General features: G+C 48.1%; 1 protein-coding gene across 2 annotated transcripts in view; it reads left to right on the top strand.

Moving 5' to 3' along the window:
- Window positions 1-15874, top strand: part of TFEB (transcription factor EB) — a 54492-nt gene that overhangs the window by 12867 nt on the left and 25751 nt on the right. The window contains exon 1 of one of the 2 annotated variants that reach the window (XM_047859103.1): window positions 13972-14099. The exons of the other annotated variant lie outside the window; for it this stretch is intronic. The gene's annotated coding sequence lies outside the window, so the exon portion shown is untranslated. Of the gene's footprint in view, window positions 1-13971; window positions 14100-15874 lie in introns of those variants that run through there. 2 annotated transcript variants of the gene reach the window in all.

Raw genomic sequence — 15874 nt, 5'->3', positions numbered from 1 at the left:
TGGGTTGGGAGGAGGGAGCAGGGTCGGCTGTGAAGGTGAGAAGCCTGGCCGCCAGGCCTGTGGGCTCCGGCCAGTCTCCGAGCAGGTAGTCAACTAATATAGAGTTGAGTTAACACAGGGAATGGCTTTTTAGCCATTGGAGTGGACTTCCTCGGGTGTCCCTCCTGCCAGTGTGGACTTGAGAGAGGGGCTGAAGACCTTCAGCGGGTGGGCGGTGTGGTGGGCGGTGAATGTGGCTCCAGATTCAGATACACCTGGCTTTGAATTCTGCCTGAGCCATTTACTGTGTGACGTTGGGCCTCCGTTTCTTCACGTGCAGAATGGGCGTGGTAAGTGTCCCTACTTGTCAGGGTGATGACGAGGAGAAATGAGATGCCGTGTAAAGTGCTTAGCACAGGCCTGGCCCAGAGTGAGTCTGACGAATGGATGACTTTATTAGACACCTGTTGTAGAGGCGGCCATGTGCTGGGCAGGGAGTTGAGGCCACATGGATATCCCGAGAGGGCTATAATTTGGACTGTGGATCAAGGCCATTAATTGGACCCTAATTTCTGGCCATGAAGTCAGCTTAGGGGGTCTTTTTTTTTAATAACAAAGAATAAATAGAACATCCAAGTGTTTTGCACAGTACTGGCAAATGTTGTCTAACTTTTTTATTTTGTGTTCATGTGCATGGGTATATGTGCTAAGGGTGTGTGTGTGTGTGTGTGTGTGTGTGTGTGTACTGGGCCAAATAAGATATATTTTTCTGTAGATCGTGGTATTTGGGGTCACCTCCTTAGAGATTATCTCCCTCTTGTGCAATGCTTATGGGGCACCTACTGAGTACACCACATTCGGGGGGCCAGACTAAGATTCTGGGCCCAATTCTTAGCATGGCATTTGTGAGGGAGCAGGCCCTGTGGGGGTCAGCAGAGGCAGAGGGGGAGCTGGTTGGGGAGGGCTTTCTGGGTGATGACAAGCAGTGGATGGGGACGGTATGGGGTGACAATGGCCGGGGTGAATGGTTGACTCGGGGTCTGGAGCTAGAGAGCCTCGTTGGCAGGTGGAGGCTCCCAGTCAATGGAGGGCTGTAGGACCAGACCCATGCAGGTGCCCATGCTAGCTAGAACAGAGGGCTGGGTGGAGGTCATCCCAGAGCACTGGACAAGGGCTGTGCCTGTCTCCTCTGGCTGTGGCAGGGTGGGCAGAAGAGGACTCAGGGTTATTGATGGTCCTCCAATCGCCAAGACCCACAGGATCTACAATGACTCAGTGAGCCCCAAGGCCCATGACTTAGCCATTTCCTCCTTCCCCTGGACCTTGGGAGCCTCCTGAGCCTTCTCCCTTCTGCTTCCCCAGCTGGCTTGAGTGAATCTGACCTGGAACCTGGATAAGTCAGCCCGGAGCCCTGGTCCATGGGCCAGAAGTCTGTTACTTAGATACCTACCCAGGGTCAGCCGGGGCCTCAGTTTCTTCATCTGTAAAGTGGGCATACTAACCCTTGAGCAGCTGGCCTTCTGGTTGGTGATGCTAATCTTGTGACCTATTGTGGATGAGGTGGCTGTAGGAAGCGTGAAGGGCTCTGGGTGGGTTGTCAGTGTTATCTCTAAGGCTGAGAGAGCTGGGGAAGGTCATGAGGACATCAGCTGCCTGACTGGAGAGCCCCCACCTCCCCACCCTGTGACCTGGGGCCATGGGGCAGTGATCGGGAGAGGCCTGTGACCCGTGGTGAGCTGGGACTATCCCTAGTTCTGAGGGGGAGGTGGCCTTTTAGGAACCTCAGAGGATGAGACCCAGGTTTGACCTGGGTCTGGGAACCCCGGTTTCCAGAGTCCTCCCCTACATGAGGTCCCCTGGGAGCCCCAGCTTGGAAGTCTGTATTGCCAGGTGAGGGGGGCAGTGCTCTGGGACTGACTGGCAGAGGCCAAGTTCCAGGAAGCCATGGGTGGCTTCCAGCCTGCTGTGGCCAGAGCCCAGAGGCTCAGGCGTGAGCTCCCACGGTGGAATATGGTGTTTAATGGTAGCTCATATATATTGAGCACCTGCTCTTAGGTGCTGTGTTAAGCCCTTTTGTATATTTGCAAATACAATCTACACAATAAGATCTGATACACAGGTCTTTCTGTTATCCCGTTTTATAGATGAGGAAACTGAGGCTCAGAATGGTTGAGCCTCTCACCCAAGGTGAGAGTGAGTGACAGAGCTGGGCCGAGGGTGTGAGTTGTGGATTCAGGTGTCAGGGTTGAAATTTGGGTGGTACCACTGACGAGCTGTGTGACCTTGGACACAAGTGACTGAATCTCTTTGACCATTAGTTTCTTGCTCTGAGAGCTGGGGATTACATCAGGGCTTTACTCAAGGGTGGTTGTAAGAATTATGTGAGATAATGGAGGTGGCCCGTGGCACATGATGAGGGCCCCAGTAAGTACCGTCTGCTTCATCACTGTTCCTGCTGGCAGCAATAACCTGCTGGGTGACCCTGGGCTGGTTGTGTGACACAGGGTACTGACCCCTTCCTTCCTTGGGCTGGGGGAAGGGGAGGACTTTTCCCTTCTTTCCTTCTAGCTTCTTTGGCTAGCCTAATAATTAAATTAACAGAAGATAGATCACCAGAGGAACATTTAATTTTTGTGTGAACAAGATCCCCAAAGATAGGAGGCTCAAAGAAGCGACCAAAGCAGGCAGCTTTTATACCATTTGGACAAAGAAACAATACATTTGTGAAGAATGGACAAAAGAAAGAGGTTTGGGCTTGGGGGAGCTAATTAGCAAAGAAGTAACAAGGGTTGTTTATATAGCCTTCTTGGCCCCGAATTCCGTTTCTGATGATGAGGCTGCCTCTCTGCCTCTTGGTACTGGGAGGGCACCTTTCACACGGTGGGGGGGGGGGGGCGTATTTCCTGCTCCCACAGGCACGATGGAGGGTCAGAGTGTCCTTCTTGCACTGCTGTTCCTTGAGTAACTTTAATTCAACATAATCAAGATGCCAGAGTGGCCTATTTTGGGGTGGCATATTTTGTTCCTCTTCATTTTCACCTGTGAAACTTCAAGAAGTTTCACGGTCGAAAAGCTGAGCCGGTGGAGTGCCCCATCGTTTCACTGAGTTAATGTTTTAGTCTTGGAAACAGATCAGTTCCTTTAAATGGTTGTGTTTCCTTTTAGGGGGTGGTGATGCACCTGGGCTCCCAAAGTTAGGCCTCTGTTGTGTGAGAAATCAGGTGTTTAATAAGGCACTTTTATGGACAGAAAAGAAAAACCAAGGTTAATGATCAGAGCAGACTATGATCCCAGTTTGTGAGTTCTGAAGGCAGCCAGCTGAGATTTCTGGATGTCAGGCTCAAAGCCTCTTCAGATGGAGTGAGGGCAGACAGTGGCAATCTGACAGATTTTCCTGGTTTGCAGTTTGAAAGTCTCCGGTGATCTTTTCTGCATGGCGCCCTCAGCAATAGGCACATGAGCTGTTGTGATTTCTCTGAAGTTTCTATCAAGTTGTTCACACTCTGCAGGGCTGAAGGGAAGAGAGCAGCTTTTGCTTTTAGTGATTCTATGTTAAGAGTAGAAGAAACTTGGGAGCGTTAGTTTGGGGAGCGGTAGCCAAATATTGGAGGAAACTAGAATTCAGAATCCCGTTGTTCTATGGGTAGAAAACAAGACTTCATTGATAATTAACAGCACTAGAACCTGGTATCCAAAAAGTGTACTATAATTTTTCGTTGAAACAACTTTTTTTCTTGACAGTTACCCCCATTTCTATCAAAGATCATCAAATTTGTTTGCAAAATAGGCTGAGGTTTAGTGAATTTAACTTATTTATATAAATGCAACAAGAATTGCAATTGACTGTATAGCAACTTTTCATATGCTTTGTAGGAACTTTTCACAAGGAGTCTCAGGTTGGACTTTTAAAAGCCTCTCGAGGCTGGGAAGCTGAGTCCAGGACTTGTCATCAAGCTTTTCCCGCAGTCACTTGAGATTTAGGTGAATTCCTCTTTTCTCCAACTCTCCCAAATATAGTGAGGTTTTTGCACCTGCCAGGAAGTGACTTTCCTTACTCACCTGGTGAGGCTGCTGGGAACCCTGTAAGCACGATACCAGGCTGATTTTTCCAAGGGGCTTTATGGGCTCCATAAAGTCAACCTTAGTTCCTTAGAGCTCTCTGGTCATACCCAGTTTGTGCATTTCTCCCTCAAATATGACGTTCCAGTCAAAGCCTTGGTTTCCAAAGCCAATGTTTCCAATTGTGTCGTGTTACTAGGAGAATAGATTTTTATTGACCTTGTGTAAATAGCTATATTGTCATGAAAATAAAAATACTCACTAAGAGTTTTCGAAGTCTGGAGATGTCAGATAGGGAGAAAAAGGTAAACGTTTCAATTCTAATTACAAAAGTATAATTTACCAAATTGCTGTAAGTCATGGTTAGCTTAAGAGAAAAAAATGTGTTTTTTTTTTAATCTGGAAAAAATAAGCATTAAAGATCCAACAATGTTTTAAGTAAACAGTTATAAAAATGGTAATCATCTTTATCAGTTAATTCCGTTTCATGTAATTAATCCTTGTTGATATTGACCTTTTGTTAACAATTTTATGAATCCAGTTTTTCCTTAGAGTTCTGTCAATTACTTTTTTAAAAAAATATTTATTTATTTATTTATTTTGAGAGAGAGAGAGAGAAAGAGAGAGAGAGAAGCAGAGAGAGACAGAGGCAGAGAGAATCCCAAGCAAGCTCTGTGCTGTCAGCACAGAGCCTGACACAGGGCTCAAACTCGCGAACCGTGAGATCATGACCTGAGCCGAAATCAAGAATCAGACACTCAACCATCTGACCCACGTGGGTGCCCCAGAGTTCTGTCAGTTCTAACCCAGTTCAGGGGTATGATCCGAAGGTTAGTAGAAAACCGTATTCTAGAGTATTTGTCAGAGTCCCTTCCATGAATCTTTCTGAAAATGAAACACCTTTGTAAAAGTATCAGAATAAAACAAGAACTTATATAACTGACAAGACTTAAAAATGCCTATGGTTAAAGATCTGATGAGAGCTCATTACAATGTTATTGACAAGGATATTTGGTTATTGCTGAGACATAAATCTTATGATAATAGCTAGAATTAGACTATATTAGGACATATCAGATTTCTAGGAATTTTATACAATTTCTGGAACACCTAAAACATATTCCTATACAAATACAACATAAAGAAGGCTTAATTTTATGTGAGAATGCTTCCCATGTGATTTAACATAACAAGTAGGTCTAATTAGTTTAAAATTCCCTCCCACCACCTCTTACGTTTTGTTGTAATTGTTTTTGTTTGTTTAAAAAAAAAGGGGAGAGAGAAAGAATGAATCTTTCAGATGATCCAGAGACCCTCTGGAAAGTCCCAAAGTCAGTTTGAAGTCAAAAAGACTTTATTTAGAATTTGATCTGGGGTAAGTTTGTCAAAAATATTAAAAGACTTGCATACTTGCCAGAAGGATCATAGATCATCATCAAACAATACTTACTTATCTAGTTAACCAAAGTGACAATAAAAGATTTAAAAGGCAAATACAGAAGATTCTATAGTTGTGCGCAAAACTTGGCTCTTTTAATATTGAGAAGACTTAGTTTTCTTAAGTAATCAAAAGTCTGATAGTAAAGACAAACTTCAAAGTTTAAAAAAAAAACACCTTTTATAATCTGTTATCAGGAGCAGACCAAAAGTCAAAGAAAACTTTGTCCTTTTAATAGTCTTAGTTTTATAATAGGCAAGCTATTGATATTAAAGTTTATTTAAAAAGTTTTAAAACAATTTATTTACCTTTGAGAGAGAGTGAGAGAGACAACAGTGCAAACTGGGGAGGGTCAGAGAGAGACGGAGACAGAATCTGAAGCGGGCTCCAGGCTCTGAGCTGTCAGCACAGAGCCTGACGAGGGGCTCGAACCCACAAACTGCAAGATCATGACCTGAGCCGAAGTCGGACGCTTAACCAACTGAGCCACCCCAGGTGCCCCAAAGCTTATTTTTAAAAACCCTTGTAATATCAATTTGACTTTAGCCAGCTTGGTCACACAAGGTAAAATTTTCTCTCACTCTCTCTCTCTCTTTAACTTTTTATATGCATTCAGTTTGTTCCTTTTCTTCTATCCCATTGTGAAAAAACTTAGCTCTACTTTAGGATAAAGTCACTTTTAGTTCCTTCAACAAAAATGTATCTGCATACCTCATGCCATTTCTAACCAAAATAGCCACACCCTACTCTTTTTTGCATATAGTTATTTCCCTTACTATTTCTAGTAGTTTTTAATTACATATATTAAGATTTTTAACCCTTAAAAATTATAACTTCTAGTGAAAACTAATAAGTAAAAAATGATGAACTGTATGTTACACCAGCATTCTGTAAAATAGCAAATGTATAAATATATTTTATAGTTTCTAGAAACATGTGCCTTTTTAGTAGTACAGATCTTTTGATGTCGCCAAGACATGCTTTTTAACAGACCCAAACATCTCTAGTTCCTCCATAATAGGAAGATAAAATTAGGTAAACTAATGTTCCATAATTAATGTTTAATATTTTATCTCATTTGGAAATGATCAATTCAATGAATTTCTATTATTTAACTTAGCAACAGTAAGGGTAGAAGTTATCAAAAGATTTGGGAAACTATTTTTTTTTTAATTTTTTTTTTCAATATTTTTATTTATTTTTTTGGGACAGAGAGAGACAGAGCATAAACGGGGGAGGGGCAGAGAGACAGGGAGACACAGAATCGGAAACAGGCTCCAGGCTCCGAGCCATCAGCCCAGAGCCTGACGCGGGGCTCGAACTCACGGACCGCGAGATCGTGACCTGGCTGAAGTCGGGCGCTTAACCGACTGCGCCACCCAGGCGCCCCAATTTGGGAAACTATTTTTAAGTAGACATAATATAAACCACAATTCTTGTTGGAAAGTTTACCTAAACACTTTTATCTCCTTCATCTATCGAAATTACTTGTTTCAAACATTACATTCAGATTAGCCACAAAAACTTCATGAGACGTTAGACAAACTTAGACATCATCCCAAGCTATTTTTCTTGCTGACAAATGTGACAGGGAAAACACAAACGTATTTGACAAGTAAACCCTGGTAGAATAAAAGTTGTATGTTTGCATCATATTTAATGCTAATAACTGTGAAGACATGTCTATTTTCACTAAACCGACAAGCTTTAACAAGCTTTTATTTCCCAAAGATTATCCCAGATCAATGTGAACTTAACACTTAAGATTTTTCATTAGCCCAATTTTCAAATCGTTTCATCCTTCTGATGAATGACTTCTCCCTAAAGTTTGCATTTCAAAGAATGGCTCTTAGGTGCTAGAGAAGATGGGAATAGAAATTCTATATAACGAAGGCACAGAAAAAGTATCTAAGGTAGGGTGCCTGGGTGGCTCAGTCAGTTAAGCATCTGACTCTTGATTTCAGCTCAGGTCATGATCTCACAGTCGTGAGATCGAGCCCCCATGTTGGCTCCATGCTGACTGCTGACCGTGGTGTTCCCTGCTTAGGACTCTCTCTCCCCCTGCCCCTCCCCTGCTTGCACGTGCTCTCTCTCTCTTTCTCAAAATAAATCAATAAACATTAAAAATAAAAGTATCTAAGTCTTTTCCAAGGAGTTTTGGGGGTATATTTGCCTCTTATCAGAGGTCTAGAGTAATTCCTAGTTAAAATTTTCCTGCTTTTTCTTAAGTGCAGGATAATTCTATTTCCAATGTCCTGGTCTTTTACAATATCACGAGCATTTTGAGATGAAGAAGTGAGGTTTGGGGATTGGTAAAGACAGGTGGGATTTGAAGTGTGTCCAGAGCCACATTTCTGGCTTTGTAGAGATTTGCAAGATGTTTCCAATTCCCCAAGGACTGCACTGCAGCCTGAATATCAAGGGACTGATCTGCCCATCCACCTAAATTTGCTGCTTTATATCGGGGTGATTTCCAACTGAGATGGAAAAAGTTCTGCTTCTAGAGATTCAGGGTTTAAAACAGTGTGTCTAAAAGTCTACCTGAAGCATTTAAGGAAGGCCCAAAAGTCTATCTAAGGCATTTAACAAAGGCCTTCTTGGACCACTTCACCTTAGGAGGGAAAGCCTCTATTATTGTTCTCATTATTGAACATTGGCCTCCAGCTGATTCATTTCCTGATCATTTGTAGGAGGGCCTGGAAGAAATTCTGGTCATCTGTTTTCTCTGTGAAGCGGGGAGGGGTGCTTTTCCCCAGGAGGCCATCTGGCTTGTCTGATAACTATGGTGTAATCATGGCTGGGAAGATCGTTCCATAGCAGCCAGTTGAGGTCCCTGTGAGTGGGGTTGTGAATGACCACTAATCCTTCAAACTCTTCTTTAAATTTGGTAGGATCTTCTCCAAGAAGAGACAAAACGGGCTTTGTATTTTCATGCTGTTAAAGAAGTCCTTAAGGCTAGCCACCATATTCCTTTGTATCTTCTTTTTAATTTTCTCTATCCATATGTACCAATAAGACAATTATTTAGAATGAGAGCTCTCTAATTTTTTTTTTAACATAGAAGTTTGTCCAATTCAAAGAATCCATTGTCATTGATGAGGAGGATCTTCTATTAATCTTAATAGTGACTCAAACCAATAAGCCCTTTCATGGCTTTACATGGACGTTAGAGGTGTTCCTAAAGAGGTGCAAAAGTCGCAGCCCTTGCAAGATCCAGAAAGTTCATTCCCAGAGTTACTCTAAGAAAACAAAGACCTCTGTTGTCGTAGGTGGTAATAATGATGTAGTGAAAATGGAGTCTCTGGGAACGTTAGATGTCTCTAGTAACAGACCTGCTGATTTGTGACACCAGGTAGGTGCTCCTGGTATGAGACTTTTCCAGCACTATTAAGACAATGCAGGTTGAGATGACTGAGGCCTTTAATGGATTGGGACCCCCTTGTGATTCCCCTGAGAGTTGGTATCGTCAGACAAAGAGAGTGCTGCTTGTGGCCTCATGTCTTGGAACCCCAGTCTGTTCAACAGGCCATCAAATGTATGACGGGCCATGCATGTCCCTGCTGGTTTCCACCAGAAAAAATATTCTCCTTGGTCACAACGCCAAGCTCTTAGGACGTAGAATAAGAGGAAAGGAAAGGAGACCCATGGTTCTCCTCCTTATGAAAAATGACACAAAAGACAGAGACAAAAGAAAACAATGACAATCTCTGGTTGAAAGAGGATCAATAGAAAACAAAAGTATTTACAACACACTTTTACCAGAGTCCCTATACCTAAGGAACTAGTTTACACAAATATTTAGAAATGAAAAGGACTTGATCACTTTTGCTTTCTCCAGACCCAGCCGGCAGAGATCTAAGAGACTGACATGGTAAGAAAATTTACCTTCTGCTGGCTCCTGCTGGAGGTCCCAGAGTCTCTCAGCTCCTTCCGGAGTGAGCACTGTCCAGCCAGTGAAGAGCCCCATGCTGGAGAGCAAAACTGTAGGGGAAGAAACTTTCTCCTTCTACCCTTCTAGGTTCTTTGGCTGGTCTAATATTTAAATTGACATAAGATAGATTAACAAGAAGAAAAACAAATTTAATTTTGTATGTACCATAGCCCCCCAAAATTTGAGGCTCAAAGAAGTGACCAAAGCAGGCAGCTTTTATGCAGTTTAGATAAAGGAACACATTGTGAAGAATGAACAGAACAAAGGGGTTTGGGCTAAGGGTAGCTAATTAGTAAAGAAGTAACAAGATTTGTTTATACAGCCTTTTTGGCCCCAAATTCCCTGTTTCTAAAGATAAGGATGTCTCTCCACCCTCTGGTACAGAGAGGGTACCTTTCACCTGGGAGATTTATTTCCTGCTCTCAGGGGCATGAAGGAGAGTCAGAGGGCCCTTCTTGTACCTGTTTTGTTTTGTTTTTTAACTTTATTTTTTTTATTACTTTTAGAAAAATTTTTATTTATTCTTGAGAGACAGAGAGAGACAGAGTATGAGCAGGGGAGGGTCAGAGAGAGAGACACACACAGAATTTGAAGCAGGCTCCAGGCTCTGAGCTATCAGCGCAGAGCCTGACACGGGGCTCAAACTCACCAACCGCGAGATCATGACCTGAGCTGAAGTCCGATGCTCAACTGACTGAGCCACCCAGGCGCCCCTTCTACTTATTTTTCTTAAGTACCTGTAATTCAAAATAATCAATATGCCAAGTGACATGTTTTGCTTTCTTGATCTTGCCCCTCTTAACAGGATTGTTGAGGAAGAGTTGGGATCAAAAGCCTGAGTGGGTCCTGAGGAGGACTTCATAGAACAGAGGTGCTAAACTCCCTGAACCTCCCCCCCCTCCCCACCCCCTCCAGAGCTGCCAGGAATTTTTTAGGGCTTGCAGCTAACTTCAAAGTCCTGATGCATTTTGTTTGGGCCTGCTCCAAGCTTTCATGTTTCCTGCTGGCCTTGATAGGCTTTTGAATTGGTGGCCCCAAATCTACTCCGGGGGACCCCAATCCTACTCCAGGATTTCCCCAGATGTGTATTATGGAAGGATTTGATGGCCAAGCAGGGATGGGAGAGTGGGAGTCAAAAAAAGCAAAACGGTTTTCTTTGCTGGAAGACTTGTCAGAGCCTTTGATATGCTGATATTCATTGTGTACCTCTAACACGGGGGTCTCAACATCCTGCAGGATAGCTCAAAGGGCTGGTGTCCAAAGCTCCATTTTCCAGATGGAGAAACTGAGACCTGGAGTGAGGCCTAGGAAATGATTTCCCAAGATCATGCAGTTATCTCTAGTAAAGCTGGGACTAGATCCCAGGGCTCCTGGTTTCATGGCCAGTGCTCTGCCGATGACATTCCCTCCTTCCTGTGTTCTTCTCAGAGAAATGTTGTATGCAGTGCTGCTCCCTTCCTGAAGGCTCCTCGCCTTTTTCTGGCCCCTCCCCTCTGGCTGCCAGCGCATTAGAGGGTGTCCTATTCCCTCTGGGCATCCACTGATGGGAGACGGGGCTATGCCCAGCACACACGCTCCAGGGAGTTACCTGCCCGGCTAATGGATGGCAATAAGGCTGCATCCTAGCTGTGGGGCCCAAGTTAATTGGGTTTCCTGGGTCCCAGTCTCCTCAACTGTATCATGAAACTTCATCACCTGGTTTATCACCTGGAGCTGTTGAGAGGTTCAGCTCTGACACCATATGTGATTGTGCTCTATTCATGTTCAACTCATGTGCGGATACCCATGAGTCTAACTATTCCTATCATTTCTGGGGCACAATGAGGGAAGAACAACGGGAAATCCGAGCAAGACCCTGGGCCATGGGATCTGGCATGTTCGGACTCCTCGATTCTGACTCAGCCCCCACACTGGATATCTGCCCTTTACTGTGCCACTGTCCTCTCTGGTCTCAGCTCCCCGGTCACCTATGAGGTGGGCCAGTCTGGCTGACTCTGGGACCCATTTTGCAGGTGAGACATGAGGGGAGGGAGCTGCGGGCACGGTTTCCTAGTTTTCTGTGGGGAAGTTGGTGTTCAAGTTGGGGAGAGAAGGTCAAAGCATCTTGGGGCACCAACACAGGCCTGCCTTGAGTCGGGTAGCCTTCTCCAGCCCTCCCCACCCCTTTGATAACCCCCAGCCTTGGCCCAGGGTGGCTGGCCACCGGGCCTGTAGGGTAGGAGGGCGTGTGAGTGCACCCATGTCCCCGTCAACTCAGCAGTTGGGAGTTTAAGTCCCCTAGGCCCTCTGTGGACTGTGGTGGGCTCCAAAGGAAAGGCCGGGAGGTGGGCCAGGCTGGGTTGGGAGGTAGGAGGAGTGTCCTCTCCCCCACCACCCCCCAGGGCTGTTTGCCTGAGTTATTCTTAGCACTGACTCATTATAGAGTCTATTTTTAGCCTTGTTTCTAAGTGTTGCCAACATCTGGTGCAGCCAGTACTGAAGGGGGTAGGGATGGCAGGGGCGACCCCTTTGGGCATTGCCGGGGACTGGAGCCATTGGCAGGAGGGCGAGGACAGAGCCCTCTATGTCCCGCACCTGTCACGACTTGAAGCCAGGCACGCAGTAGGTGTCCTATTTGTGCTTGTGCATTGATTGCTCTCCCACTGTCTCATCCTTCCAGGTCCAGCCCCTGTGGGGGGCAGGGAATGAGTGTTACCTGCCCCCCAGCAGGAGCTGATGGTACTTACCAGGTAGGCTTTCCTGTGTCCACCGCTCAGAAGTTCCAGCTGGCTTCTGATGCCCGCAGAGAGGGACCTCAGAGGAGGGAGGCAAGCCCCAAGCCAGGGCCCCTGTGACAGCCACCACCAGAGGAGACGCCGGCAGACGTTACAGGGGAGGAGTGTGGCTCAGTGGTTATGGGTATACAGCTGGACTGCCTGGGGCCCAGGCCTGGCTTTGCTACTTCCTAGCTGCGTGACCTTGGGCAAGTCGTCATCCTCTCTGTACCTCAGTTTCCTCATCTGTGGGACAAGGATGGGAGTACAGTGTTTTGAAGACTAACAGAATAACGTGTGAAGTGCTATATAATAAGGAGGTGGTGGCCTTCTTACCACTTTCGTTGTTGTTATTACTAATGAGAAGCTCTGTGTGTGCCCCCTCTGTATGTTGGAGTGAGTTGGGTAGGAGGCTTCTCAGCTTTTCTCTGTGTGAAGTGAAGCTAAGGGTGGGGCCCGGAGAGAGTGGTTATAACCCCAGCATCGTGATGGCAATCCCTGCAGGGCTGCAGCAAGGGATAGAGAGTGTACAGGCGGGTTGGGATGTGGGCTTTCCCCTTCATGGGTTGAATGAGTCACTTAACTTTTGTGACCATCCATTTCCTTACCTACAAGATAGATATGATCACAGGCCATAGAATTCTTGCTGGGCACACGGTGGGAACTGAATCTGTGAAATTTTGTGGGGGGCGGGGCGCATTGCTGGGTCCTTTTCCCGTAAGGGGGATGGGGTGCCATTGCCTTGGGAGTCAGGGAGGCTTGAAGAAGGGGGGCTGTGATCCCAGCTCTCCCTCAGCTGTGATCTGCACACATTTCTTGCTTCCCCTGGGCTTCTGTAACACAAAGAGGTCAGAGAAAGCTGGTCTTGAGACTTCCTCAGAGCCTCAGGGAGTGATCTGGGGACTGTTTGAGAGCATGGGGGAGGCCCCCAGTTGGAGGCCAGGTGGTCTGGCCACCCCCCTCAGCCCCACAGAGCTGCTTTATTCTCATGTTTTATATACATATCGAGGTTCTAGGTAAAGTTTATCTGAAAACAGGGCTCTCCTGCTAGAAATAGCCCAGGAAATCTCTGATGGGTGACTTCCCAGGCCTCTTGTCATCTGAAGGGCATTGGCTCTTGGAGGTGACCCATGCAGGGGAAGGTGGTAGGGCTGAGATGGGGCAGAAGGGCCCCTGCCACAGCACTGGCACATAGCAGGTACTCAAGAAATATTTGAAATGAATGAATGGAGTGGCACCGGGGCAGTATCCCAGAGGAGCAGTACCTCTGATTAGGTGGCAGATCTTCTCCTACCCTTTCCTCTGTCCCCCGCTTTGGCCAGCCTTAGGCTCCCTCAGCTCTGGGGTCCAGGTTCAGCCTTCCTCAGTCAGAGTCCCAGTTTGTCCCTTGATAAAATGAGGGTGATAGGCTCAGCCTCAGAAGGTCCCTTGTGGCTCTCAGCCTCGGTTGTCAGGGCAGGTCACACGCATCCACACACGCATCCACACACACGCACGCCCGCACACAGCTCCGTGACGTGGGCCTGGCTGGGGGGTGGGGGGCTCCTCTTCCCCTCCCCAGGCAGGAGCCCCCTCAAGTTCTCCTGAAGTGAAGGTTGGGGTGCTGCAGGTCTCTGGATGGGGCCCCCAGGAGATGATGTGCTGGAACTGGGGCTCGGCCTGTGGGTGTGAGAGGAAGGGTGGGCATCTGACTGTGTCCTCTGGGCTGCAGCTGCCACCGTGACCTTTGTGTGTGACCTTCTGGGAGTGTGGGCGGCTGCCCACAGAGCACATATTTGTGTTGTTCTGCCTGGGTGTGAGGGGGTGGTGTGAACGGTGGCAGTGAGGGAGCAAGGGCAGTTATCTCCTGTTGCCGGGAGCCGCCGGGGCTCTGAGAAGAATGGAAAGTGATTTCATGCAAAGGAGCCCTTCCGTCTCTGCCTTTTGGCCACAATCTGAGGTATGGGGTGGCCTGGCTTCCTTCCTTTCCCCCACCTGCCTGCCAGAGGCCCCTGTTCCCCCTCCTCCTGCCTCAGGGATAAGGCACTGCCTTGATCTGCAGTCTGACACCCCTCTCAGGGGGTTTTCGGGAGTTGGTCCATACCCGCAGCTATAGGAGTCGGTGTGGGGACCAGGAGGGCATCTAGGCCTCGATTCCTGGCACTACGTAATCCCCTAAGCCGGAGGAAGTAGCCTGCGGAGGCCCAGGCCGGGATGCTGTGGTCATTACCCCATTACCAGCCCAGTGGTTTTCCAGCTTGAGAAGGCCTGCCAGGGAGGGGAGGGGAGAGGCCCCACCTGCCCACCGGCTCTGCCATCCCAGCTGCAGCCCTGCTGGTGACTCATGCCCCTGGGGAGTGAGCCCGGCTTCTCTCCCCTGGGGCACCCGGGGCCTTGGTGCTGAGCCCAGGGCCCCAGCAAGCTGGTGGCGGGGACGTGGGGAGGTGTGGTGTTGGGATTGAGGCCCTCTGTCTGGGGAGAGGTCGCAGCAGATTTTTCTTGCACCTTCTCCTGGCCCCGCAGACTACCTTCCCTTTGCCCACAGGGGAGGCCACAGCCCCCAGTTACATAATGGGTCCCAGATGCCTCCTGAGTGAGCAGCCCAGTGGGGCAGCTGGATCCAGGAGTCCCTGTTCCCCAGTGCCCGGCACTGGGCACGACCCCATTCCACTGCCTGGGCTCACTGAGGGCGTGGGTGGTGCCTGCCTTCCTACGCAGCCCCCAGCGGGGCTGTGCCGCCTGGGAGGGATGGGGAGGCCCTCTCCAGGGAAATGAATTCTTGGCCTGACCCCAGATGCCGGCCTGCCCAGCTCTGCTCCAGGGTAATGCTGGGTGTACACACAGCCCCATTGTATGCCTGGGCTCTGTGCCCGCCATGGGCCTGGCACCAGCTCTATCAATAGCAGTGGCTCCTCAGTTCCTCGGCACCCCCTGCCAGGGCCCGAGCCACTGGGTCCCTGGTGGGGAGGAAAGGAGGCCTAGTGATCGGGGTGGTGGGTGTGTCCTGAGTGGAGGGGCCGGGACCATTCGGCCCCTTGAGGAGCCAAATGAATACATTTGCTTTTCTCACCAACTGTGAGGTACAGGAGCAGGGAGCGTTATCTCCCACTCATATGAGGAGACCGTGGCATTGAGGGGCAAGGTGAATTCCCCAAGGTCACAATGCTACCAAGCGGTGGAGCTCAGGGATGAGCCCAGGCGGCCTCGGGACCAGAGTTGGAACTCGCTTCCAGCTCGGGGTTTAAGAAAAGGCAGGCCTGCCTTCTTCTTTTCACAGCCCAACTTTGGGGTCTGTGGCAGGCCACTTCTGGAAAGTGTATGTTCCCAGGGTGGAAGGGGGCCCAGGAGCAGTACGGGCTGGAACCCCATGTGCTTGGGAGAAGCGTGGTAGTTAATTTTCAAGGATGATGTAGGTGGCTGAGTGGGCAGAGCAGGTCTCCAGATCTAGAAGACAGCTCTGTGCCTCAGTTTCCCTCCTCCACCTACATCGTGTATCTCCTGTGCTTCTTGGGAGGGCCCAGGAATGTAGAGGTGAGACGTGGCGAGGGCTGGGGCCTGGAGCCTCATACTCTTTTCCTCTGCTCCACAGACCGGTGGGGAAGGCCCCCTTCCCCAATCTAGATGCCCCTGGAGGCGGGCTGCCAAGGCGTCCAGGCGCTTCTATTCTGAGAGTCCGTCCTGAACTGCCCCATCTCCTCAGGTTTCCCAGCCTGAAGGGACCTCTGAGGCTGTGGG

Source organism: Prionailurus viverrinus, chromosome B2, assembly GCF_022837055.1.
Source record: "Prionailurus viverrinus isolate Anna chromosome B2, UM_Priviv_1.0, whole genome shotgun sequence".
NCBI classification, from domain to species: Eukaryota; Metazoa; Chordata; class Mammalia; order Carnivora; family Felidae; genus Prionailurus; species Prionailurus viverrinus.
Note: the sequence above shows the minus strand (reverse complement) of the source record. Positions and strands in the feature narration are given on the sequence as shown.